This window comes from Ambystoma mexicanum, chromosome 4p (assembly GCF_040938575.1).
Source record: "Ambystoma mexicanum isolate Mex_15411 chromosome 4p, UKY_AmexF1_1, whole genome shotgun sequence".
NCBI classification, from domain to species: domain Eukaryota; kingdom Metazoa; phylum Chordata; class Amphibia; order Caudata; family Ambystomatidae; genus Ambystoma; species Ambystoma mexicanum.
In genome coordinates this window covers 454,948,240-454,960,262 of record NC_090927.1, presented here as the reverse complement: position 1 = coordinate 454,960,262, position 12,023 = coordinate 454,948,240, and the positions used below count along the sequence as shown (strand labels likewise).

The window sequence follows — 12,023 nt, the reverse complement described above, 5'->3', positions numbered from 1 at the left end:
CGGCAGAGTGTGTCGGACCAGAGAGCATAATGGAGGGTGAGAGTGTGTCACAAAGGTTGCGAAAAAGCCCATAGGAGGGATTAGAAGCATCCAGGTAGATGTTGAGATCTCCAGGTCAGTTGGTTCTGGGCTCGGAAAGGATCTTGTAGCCATCAGGGAGGAGAGTGTCAAAACACGTGACAGAGCTGGCTGTGTATCATGTCTTGGTGAGAGCAAGGACATCCAGGTCAAGTTCGTCGAGGGGGAGACAGATGTCAGAGGAGTGTTTGACAGCAGAGCAAGAGTTGAGAGTAGCGACGTGGAGCAGTTATCATGGTCATGTGTCGCTTATTTATACAGGGCAGCCAGAAAGAGATCAGAGAGGATGAAATCAAGTTCCAGTATTTGAGATTTTAGGAAGGTTGAACTCGGTAGTGAGGGCCTTCTTCGTTTCCCTTTTTTCAGTGTTTATGTAGTGACACCATCACCAGGTGGAATCCAGTTTCAGAGCACTTGGTAACTAATGTTACTTATTACCCATATTTATGAATCCCAATGTTGTACTCAATTTATCACCTACGGTGTGGGGGTGTGATCTGACCAGGGCATCACACCCATGATTTATGGCTTTGTTCTGTTCCCAACGCAAGCAAATTGCACTTGAGCTACCCTTCTGCCTCAGTGTGTAGAGAATCAAAAAGGTCTATGTCAGGAAGAAAGGAGAACAGGAGGTATGTAAAACTATAGGTGAGAAGAATGATGAGTTTAATACCAGTGTGTTTGAAAAAGGCTGAACATTGTATGGTAGGAGGTGGGTGAATGCACATGTTGATCATAAGGCCAATCTCGCCACATCTTTTATTTAGCCGATGAGAGTGAGAGTAAGTGGCAATTTATGTGTAGAGCAGCAGTTAAGTGATCGATATTTCGTTGATGGCCATCATGGTGAGTTGGGGCTCATGATAGTGAGTTGTGGCTGGTGGCAGACAGTCATCAGTAAGGAAGGAGGCCTAGTTACTGAGTGATTTTGAGAATGCTGCAAAAGTAAGTGATGAGATGCGAGGTGTAGTGTGAGGGGAGTAGGGGGAATCATTCAATTTTGGAGTCCTTGAGGAGGAGGGAGTGCCATCTGGTGGAGGGTGAAGATGCATGCATGTATGATGTAGGTTAGTGGAGGATTATGGGATTGATTAGCTGGAACAGATATTCCAGGGATACTAGGTGTTCTGTGATAGGTACAGGTGACCAAACTACAGATGTACACCGCACCAGAGTCTTCTTGTGCAGTTGATAAATCAGATACAAAAATAAAAGTACACCTTATCAATCACAGTTGACCAAAGGAGCAGTTGGTCACGTTACCTCACTGTGAAAGGACTGGGCTGAGGAAGCGAACCATTAGCTGTAATGAACATTTCTCATATGTAATCCAAGCATTCACTGGCACAGGAATTCACTTGCACATTGTATTTCCTAGCACACAAGACATGGCCATTATCTCTCGTTCCATAGCAATAATGCTGGATGCTATATTTGCTGAAGCAGTGTTACAGTGGGACAAATCTACTTTGGAATGTAAGTTTTCAGATATGGATCTGACCTGTGCACAAAACTATTCTGATTGGCAGATTAACATCTGTCATGGACATGTTTTAATTCTTCTGAAGTACTTTATGAAACATTAAGCCATTGGATGATCTCATGAACTCCTGCAAAACGTTCTTTCAATCATGTGTGTCACAAATTGTATGGACATTGTTTACCAGGGTAGTTGCCCAAGAACAGTTCATCAGGTGTTCTCACTTTTATCCTTTCAGCTGCCATCTTTTCTTAAACACTAACATTAAATGATGCATTTTGCAAATCTCTCACCTCTAAGGTACCTTTGCATATTTCCATGGACTTGATTATGGCCACCCTGAGGAAAGAGGCCAATATATGTCAAATGTTTTAGTAACTGTTTTGGCTTTCAGTCACAACAAGAATTGCTTACTGTACTGCAGGTCTGAAAGATCAAGAGATGAACACAAGAAAATGATTCTCCTTAGTAGGGCACACATTATGTAATGCACTCCCCCTCGATCTCCCTAGCTGATAGAATATACAGTTATATGGAAGAATGATAAAAAAGATACCATTCCAACAACATTTCCCAGGCAACTTCTTTTGATGCCTTCCTCCAACATATGGTTTTTCACATGCATGATTTCTAAACAAAGTACTTTCAGGCTTGAGATTTAGGCTATGAAAATTCTGAAAAATGCGACAACATTTCTGATGGGTAAATTGTGCACCCACCACCATTTTGTACTGTTTCTAGTGCTTTTGGCTAAAATCGAATTTAGGTGTGCTACCAATCTATTAACTGATCTGTGTATCTGGGCATTTCCAACATTCTCAATGATCTCTGTTTACTTGGCTGCCTGGTGTGATTCTCCTGGAAGGCTACAAGATCCTGTCCAATCCCAGGCCTTCACAAGCTGGTGGTGGTGTGGCTCTGATCTTCCCTGAGTGGGTTCCTGCCTCCATCATCCCGACCCAGACCTACTTGTCCTTTGAACGCGTAGTCTGCAGGATGTCTGCCTCACCTACTTTCTCTCATACTCTTGCTACCAGACACCCCAGGATCATCCTTCCTCTTCCCCTCAGAATGGGCCGACCTGTCCTCCTCTCTTCTTGCCTCATCCCCCAAAATGATCTTCCTTGGGGACTTCACCATCCATCTCAACTCTCTCGATGGGGCCACTGTTCTCTTCCACAACCTTTGCGACACTCCTTCCCTCTCTATCCTTCCTTCTGGCCCAACCCACTCGGCCGTAGACACCCTTGATGCTCTCATCTCAAAAGACATCCCTCTCTCTAACCCTCTCATTACCCTGTCCCCTGACGCCTCCACCAGCACTGCCAGTCCCCTCCTTCATTCGACCAATGAAGTGTGTTCAGTCACTGCATTTGCTTCTTCCTTCATCCCTCCTCCGCCCCCCTTATTGGACTCTCCCTCTGACTCTGTTCTTACTAACCTCCACCTCCCGATCTCCAACACCCTGAACATCCTTGCCCCTGACATGAGGATCCGTATGAAGCCTGCCTCCAAATGTAACTCTTGGTATGACTCTGGGTGGCGTGGCCGCTTTGAAACGCAAGTGCAAAGCTGCAGAGTGGAAGTTGCTGCCATCTAGCTCATCGTCTGACAAACTAGTCTGCCGCCTATTTCAAAGGCAATACCTTCTGTCCATCTGCTCCAAGAAGAGAGCTCATGTCCAAGCCTGCATATCTTGGGCCACCAGTAACACGGCTGAACTCTTTAAAATCTGCAAGGAACTTGCCAATCCTACCTCAGTCTCCTTTTCTCCTCCACCTTCCCAGGCCCTCTGCTCTGAACTGGCCACCCATTTCTCCACCAACACATTGGACACCCTGTCCTCTCTGTCTTCTGCTCACCCACACCACCCCCTAGCCCCCTCTCTCGCTCCCCTTGGTAATCCCCTTCCCCATTTCCTCTGAACTGGCCACCCATTTCTCCACCAACACATTGGACACCCTGTCCTCTCTGTCTTCTGCTCACCCACTCCACCCCCTAGCCCCCTCTCTCGCTCCCCTTGGTAATCCCCTTCCCCATACTCTCCTCCTTTTCTCCCATTGCAGCAGTTAAGATCTCTAGAGTCGTCCGCTCTATGAAAGTCTCCTCTAAACAGGTACTACCCTGCTTCTCCAGAACCATCAAGGACAACATTGCCTCTCTCGCTTCAGCCTTGGCTAACTTCTGCAACCACTCATTTGCCACTGGCTCCTTCCCCCAACCCCTCAAGCATTCTCTTTTGCACCTGCTCCTAAAAAAGGCAACTGCTGACCCTTCTTGGCCAGCTAACTATCGCTCTGTTTTGTTTCCAACACCCCTTTCTTGGGCAAACTCATGGAGAAACTGGTCATCCCCCAACTGACTCTCACTCCAAAATGGCCGTCTGCCTCCACGATCACCAGTCCTATTTTAGGGCTGCCAGAGGCACGGAAAATTCTCCTGAGCACCCGTGAATTCCCACTCTCTACTCTGGATTCCAACTGCCCATCTGTTCTGATCTTCCCGATCTCTCTTCTGCCTTTGACACTGTTAACCACTCCAGCCTCGTAAACCGTCTCCATGATACCCTAGGCATCACAGACAGGGCACTGGCATGGCTTACCTCTTTCCTTTCAAACAGACCCTCCCAAGTTCAAATGGGTACTTTTCTTTCCTACAACACACATCCACCTGTCCCCTCTGGCCTACCTGATCTCCACTTTCTCACCTCATTTCTAGCGTTATGCAGATGACACACAGCTCTCCTTCAAGCTGCCATCCTCTACCTCCTCTTCCTCCTCCTCCCTCATACCTGACTGCCTGACTACTACTCAGGCATGGTGCTCTGCCAATGATCTCTGCCTTAATATGTTATTTATAAAGTGCTTAATACCTAGAGGTTTCTAAGCATGGACCCGGGGATCAAACCTTTGTTGCTTCGTGTCGTCTTGCTTCCAAGGTGATCATGTTGCCCCTAAGCTATCCTCCGGAGCTATCCTGCCAGTAAGACACAGATCCTACTCATTGGGACGCCTGCTCCTTGTTTCCCCTCCCATCCCCTCACCCACTTGTGAGGCAAAACACCTTGGGATCGTCTTTGACTCCTCTCTCTCTCTCTTTCTCTCCACACATCATGGACCTTGCCAAGAAGTCCAACTTCCAGCTCTACCTTCTCAGGGACATTCTATCTTTCCTCGCCTTCCCCCAGAAGCTCAATGTCTCCAGAGCCCTGGATCTCTCTACGTGTGACTAATGAAACAGCCACTTCTTCAATCTGCCTCTTTCCTCTCTTCGCCCCCTCCAATTAACCCAGAATAGGACTGTGAGACTTATCCTTGGCCTCAAGCTCAGGGACCGCATTCTCTCCTGACCTAAAATCTCTCCACTGGCTCCTGGTTACCGAAAGGATCAAATTCAAGAACCTCTGCATCATCCACAAGGCTGTCTGAAGCCTAGGACCTCTTTACACCCAGCTTTCTCTCCCTAAGTACCTCCTGAGCAGAGTCCTTTGGTCCTCTGGCTTCAACTCTCTGCAGGTCAACCGTTTCTCCAAGCAGAGAGTGGGAAGTAGATCCATTTCCATGTCTGGTCCCTCCCTCTGGAATGGCCTTCCTTCCCGGTTGTAGGTGACTTGTTTGAAATACAAAGGATCGAATGCCTTTTTTTCGACACCAAAAGTGGCGAAAAAAAAAGTTTCAAATGCTTTTTTTTAAATTTCTTTTTTTTATGGGTGGGTTCCCCCTTGCCAACCCCCCATTTTCTTTAGATTTTTCTTCTGCATACTAAACTAGAAAATATGTAAATAAATAAATAAGCATTCAAATTTTTTTTCTTCGGTCCTTTTGGTTTCGAAAAAAAGGGCATTCGATCCTTTTTTTTTCGAAACTATGACTGGACACCTTCCTTCCCCCCTCTGACTTTAGCCAGATCTGGAAACTTCTCAAGACTTTCCTTTTCTCCACTTCCTTCCCTCTTCGCCTTCCATACTAACTCTCTCTCTGCTGCTACGACTGGGGACTGGTCCCTTCAAAGTCATACAGGGGCCAGACCAACCCCCACTAGTCCCTCCTGCATCGTTTGCCAGCACTTGCCCTCAGGCTCCTTTTCCCGGACTAGCCCAACTTGGTCAACCCTGCCCACTGCACTTATCCTCCCTTTCCCCTTTTACCCCTGACACTTGCCTTCTTGGCCCCCCCTAGTACTTCCCTGCCCCCTTCCCTGGGGACACCCCACTCCTGCACTTCTCCCTCTGCCCCCCTCACCTCCTTCACTTACAACCTTTTCAAGCACTTGCACTATTTTTTGTTCTACGTTCATGATTCCTTTGTCCCCCCAACCCCCACTGGTGAATAAGCACCATACAAATGTCGAATATATAAATTAAATAAATTAAACTAAAAGTGAATCAATGAGCTACCTCTGGGAATGCTGATCATCCCTGATATTTCCTAAAAAAGATATTATCTGAATATAGAACCCTGTGTCTTAGCTCCAATTTAGCATCAGGGATATAGAACCCAGAGTGTTTCCTGAAACACCATCTCTGGACAATAGCACCCTCCCCGTTTATACAAAGTCCTAGGGTTATTGCATACAGCTTACCTCTTGACCTTGCCTGCAAGCAAGTACTTCTCCCTTATTGCTTTATGGTACAGGTCAGATTCATATATGATCACCATCCAGCAGGTTGCCCTCCTTTGCTGATATTAATACCTTTATACACACTCCTAACAGCAGGTTCCTCTTCCCCATTGCATAGGGGTTTTGTCAGGCTTTATTATTTTAACCAACTGGCCTGAGGTCACCCTTCCCAGCCATGGCCTCCTTTCTTCTGTCCCTTAATGTTTGATCTCTCAGCACCTGGAATGTAGTTACCAGTGAGTTCCTTGGTTTTGTTTGTGATCTGGTCTTAAACAGTGTCTGAGATGTCAACATCAGCAGGTTATGGACTCTCTCTCCTCTTCTGTGTCTGACCAATTCCAGGGTATGAGATACAGCCCTACGCAGGCTTGTAGCGTTCTACCTTCTCCCTCTCTTTCTGGTCTCTGCCAATGTGGGCTACAGCCCTCAGCAGTTTCCGGGCCTCTCTACTCTCTGGGCTTGGCCTCTGACTCAGGCTGAGAGAGATATAGGGGTCACTACAAGTTTGCCGGTCCGGGAACTATGGTACCAGTAAGCTTGCCTGTACCGTAGTTCCCGAACCAGCTAACTACGAGTTCTGCTCGCGAGTGCCATTACAGCCGCCAGGTCTGTCCTGAGGGCCGTACCGGCACCCGCGAGCAGTGCATGTCGGATGCACCGGCACCATTGTAAATGGTGCCGGTGCATCCAACTGCCCCATTCCCATTGAGCCCTATTGGCTGGGCCGTAATGACCCGGTAATTTCCCATTAGCGGGTGCCAGAAAAAATTGCAAGTTTGGCGGCAGCCTGCCGGTTTTACCGGCAAGGTTACTTTCAAACTTGTAATGAGGCCCCTAGTCTTCAGAAGGCTCTAGGCTTTCTCTTCTCAGTTTCTGGTTTAAGCCAGAGTTTGAGGGTATAGCCCTCAGCTGGCTAGTGGCTTTCACTGTCTCTGGGTCTGGACTCAGTCAATGTCCAAGCAAAGGCTCTCAGCTGGCTCTTACTCTGCTCTCCCCTCTTTATCTGGTATCTTATAATGTCTGAGTTATAACCCTCAGGAGGATCCTGGTCTGCTCTTCCCCTATGGGTAGAACCCCCAGCAGGCTCCTTAGTCACTCTCTCAAGGCTTCTCCTACGATATATCCACATGGCTCTCCTTCCCCTTCTCTCAATACCTCCATTCCCAGCAAGGCCTAGTGCCTTCTTATATGGTTGCTCTTTTACTCTGATTGACCAATTTAGTTCCTAATTGGATATTAGTTCTGCTTTCCTAAATCCTGGCTCGTTATTGGCTATTCCCTTGTTCCACTCTCTGCCTGACAGATGCATCAGTTAGGTTCCCTTTGTGTCATATTCCTAATGTCATGTTTTTAATTTGTCCTAAGGGTCAGCCTTGTGGCAGTGACCGAAGGCTCACATGATTGCACCTCCATTTTGAAATCACACTGTAGGAATAGCACCCATGTGTGGTCCCAGGGCTAGATTCTTGCTGGTGAGTGTAGGCTGGTCAGTGTCTCCCCAACTTGAAAGATTTCCTCCTGCTGGGAACTGAGCAGGAATGGGGGTCTGCCTCTGCAGCCTGAAGGTGCATGTCTCTCCTGCTGGTGCCTGGATTACGCATTGTGTCTGTTGTATACAAGTGGGTGTCTCGCCCGCTGGTGACTGAGCAGGAGCCGCAGAGTGCTGTTTCTGCAAGTGAGCACGACATTTGGTCTACTGGACTGTTGCATTGAAATTTCCCTTTCTTCTAAAGAAGATCTCTTTTGGGGTACTATGGCTGCCTGCCAAGCTTGGGGCTATCCCAGTTCGAAATTCGAGAGATGGTGGGCGCTGGATTGCTGATATGTTTTGATGTTTGCATCACTAAGTACTGACACTGAACTAACTGAAAAACGTTTTTTATATTTCTGAGGGGAAGTCCGTCTGGTATATCCTTTCTTAAAGAGCGTAATAAATATATTATCAGAAATATTAATATAAATAGCCATAGCAAAGCATCTAGTATTATTAATGTTTACAAAAAACTTTTAAAAGTATGAAAAAGCAAAGGTTAAACCTTAACTTGATGGCCACATTTTTGAGAGAGAGAATAATGGTGTTTTTAGAAATTGTCCAAAACATTGACTAGCATGGCCAAAATAAAAGACACATGTGTGTTAACCATTTTTTGGCTGTGTAGTTGCTGCAATTACGCTGCATGAAAAAGTGCCCTGTTAACTGTATAACACTATCCCAAATCTAATCCGTTTACTATCCTTGCCCACATGTGACCAGAACTACGGAACCCCAAGAGAATACAAAATCCTGACAGCAGTTATAGAGATGTTGGTTGGTCTGAAGAGATGGAGCTCGAGAGATGCTTGGTGCTGCTGATCAGTATGCGGAGCAGGTTGAAATTTAAAGATGGAGTTGCCAAGGGCGAGTGAGGAGATGAGAGGAACAAATCCAGCTATATCAAGACAGTGGGCTGAGCAAAAGAAAGCAGCAGGGGCTAAAGCCAGGCATTCTCAACAGAACCCACATGATCAATCACAGCCAAGAGGAGAGTTTTTAGACATGAGAAAGGTGACCAAATGGAGCCAGAGAGAAATCTGTAGCCATGGCAAGAACAGATCCAAAGCCACTCGAAGATAGGAACAGCATATAGGAGAGGAGTGGGATAAAGGAGCCCGCAACACGGACTCCTCAAGCCAGAGTTGGATGCACAATTGGCTGCTAGCCAGAGAAGGAAAGCATGACAATGACCAAGGAAGGATGACCATAAATAGTCTAATACAGGAGGAATCAGTAAGCAAGCCAAGAACATGATTTACCTCTGAAGGATGGGAAAGAGGCTGTGTGTCATGAGTGTCATGGAAGCAATGAGAACCAACACCCCAAACATGGTTAGCAGTGCACGCATGGGGGCAGAGGACATGGGTGCATAGAGTGAGGCACTCCAGACAGGGAAGGTCTGGTGAGGGTCAGCCAACCACAGGATCACCTACTGAGACATCTGTAGTTTTGAGTGGTGCAAAGGCATCATGAAGCAACACACATTCTGAATTCAAAATAAACACTTTTATTAACTTAAATGTCAGGATGGAAAAGGGCCTAACTTGCCCTATGCTAAGGTGGGATTTCCCTATCGAAATAAAACTAAGGAAAGTCTGAGTCAAAGAGTTCAATTTAGGAATCTGTGTCCAAAACCTATGCTTACACTCACAACTAATCTACATAATGTTTAGGGATACCAGCAACTAAAAGAAAACAGTGTTTAACACAAAGTTCTGAGCTTTTTCCAGCTCATAGCTTGTTTTGTTTCAGCTCCCTTCCCCAAGTGTAAAACAATTCCAAAACCACCCAGTTCTCACTTCAGTAAATATCTTCAATCTTAAAGGATAGTTCCGGGACTTTTTTTTTATTGTCCCTACGGGTCGGCCATGTGTTTGTAAGCATAAATCGGTAGATCGTAGGAAACTTTCCTATGGACCTTACCCGACTTTTCGCCCATTATCGCACTCGAAATCAGCCTCCATTTTGTGATAATCCTATCATTCCGCCGCATCGACCTGGCTCACCTGCCTTTGCGGCACTAAATCAAATCCCCCGCCCCTGAGCCTGACATCAGCAGACGCGTACTGCCCATTTCAAGCACGTCTCGTGTCAACAATCGCTGCGCCTCAGCTATTGACGTGTTGCCATGGAAATGGCAGGACGCCTCTTTCCCCAATAAGTATAAACAGACCGTTTCACAACATACAGCAGCAGATTTTCGATTCCATTCCTCTCTCTGTGTTACTTTGAGTATTCTGTGACTCGTTTCAGTGCTCTGGTCAGCTACCTTCGCCGCTTGTAGCCCGTGTGAACACCTGTACCATCTCTGTAAATTATTTTACTATCTTTACCGCACAATGGCCACAATAATGCCGTATATGTACGAGCCCGAGTACACCGAGGAGGAACTACTGGAAAGGCAAGCACGCGAAAACGATGGGGATTCGGACGGCAGTTGGGAGGACCAGTCAACGGATGAAGAGCCTGGACCATGTCGCATGGACGGCGTCTCCACCTGGTGCACGTGCAATCGGTGCGAGCTAATGCCAACTGAGGAGGAGAACTGCTGCTGCCGTGAAAATTCCGGGTGCTTGGCCTACATTTCGGAAAGCGAGCAAAGTCTGCAGGAAGGCGAGCAAAGTCCGCAATGCATCACCGAGCTGCCAGAGTTCAGGGAAGCCTGCCTCTCACGGACAGTGTTGAGGATGATGATGGTGCTTATGCACGAACTTCGTGGCACTGTTCGTCCGCGTAATCCGAGTAACGAGTAAGTATACTCTGTTTGTGATGTCAGTGATGCCACCACTATTTCATGGTCGTCTCCCACATATAAAATTACATTTACATATCATTCGAACGCATGTAAATTTGTTCCATATAGTGCATTTTCTAGATATAATTTTTTTCTAAGAAAAATGACATGTGTTACCTGAATCGACATTGATAAGAAAGTTTGGTCAGTTTAATACAGTTTGCATCTTTTTTTTTCACAGGTGGTACAGGCTGGTGGCCTATCGTTGCTTCACTTGGTGGCTTCACGGGAGGCTCGGACACCGCGTTCGGAGAGTAATACCTGCCTGTGCGGTGCTTGCCATTAGACAACATTTCCCCAGTGACAGTGGACAATACCGCGGATTTTCCCTCGATGTGCTGCAACCTCAACTTTACAATGTGTAATGTTTATTATTTATGTTTAATTAAAATCTAAAATAAAGCCCAACATATATTTTAACAATGGTTGTTTTGATTTTTTAAATGAATCTAGTGTATATTCTCCTGGGAGGGTGAGGTATTTATAAACTCACCCCCCTGCCTTCCATGTAGTAGATCCTGCAGCCATCCTCTTACATTCAGTTAGATGGCCTCTCCTTGGTGAGGCCCTGCGGCAAACGGGTCTTGTCTGCACGACCACCGCCCCGATCCACCCCCCCGCCCTATCAAAGGCAGTTCGCACCGGGGTACTTGTGCTGGCAAGTGGAGCTGTCAGGGAGCGATAAAGGCCAAGAGGTGCCAAAGACCATGTACACTTCAAAGTGGTCTATAGAGCATGGGTTGTTGTTCCCATGTCTACCTCCAGACCCCGTGTCTCCTGCCAAGCATCCCCCCTCACGCTGGACGGCCCCCTGCAATCCACATAAGTGTGTCTCCATTCACGAGTCTTCCTGTGTCTTGTCTGCACGACCACCGCCCCGATCCACCCCCCGCCCTATCAAAGGCAGTTCGCACCGGGGTACTTGCGCTGCTGGCAAGTGGAGCTGTCAGGGAGCGATAAAGGCCAAGAGGTGCCAAAGACCATGTACACTTCAAAGTGGTCTATAGAGCATGGGTTTGTTGTTCCCATGTCTACCTCCAGACCCTGTGTCTCCTGCCAAGCATCCCCCCTCACGCTGGACGGCCCACTGCAGACCGCATAATGCCACGACATATACACGTCATTCATTCACAAACACACCCCTGTTTCGAATTCTTTATAACCCACTTCATATTTCTAATGAGAACTTCTTTGCGCTTTGCTAGTCAACCCGTGAAGGTGCTGGTTATCTGCTCTTCGTCTCTGTGAACTTCCGTGACCACTTTGAGCAAACTCGTCAGTTTGCAACCTGTGAACTGCTCCCTGTTCTACGACAAGAAACTACTCTGATCCCTGCATCTAACTGTTTGTTCGTCAAGGTAAGTCCATGTACCATAATCATTTTGCGTCCAATTTTTTAATTTATATCTATTTGCTAGTAGTCATCAAATTGCATCCATGTTTTCTTTTCGTTCACGACAGTACATGCAAGGAACTAGTCACATGTTCTGAGTTTAGTCAAATTACTTTTTCTATTT

At 46.8% G+C, this 12,023-nt stretch overlaps 1 protein-coding gene across 1 annotated transcript in view; it reads left to right on the top strand.

The window, feature by feature from the left end:
• ATP6V1C2 (ATPase H+ transporting V1 subunit C2) overlaps nucleotides 1–12,023 on the top strand; it is a 462,596-nt gene that overhangs the window by 282,046 nt on the left and 168,527 nt on the right. The gene's annotated exons all lie outside the window — the stretch shown is intronic.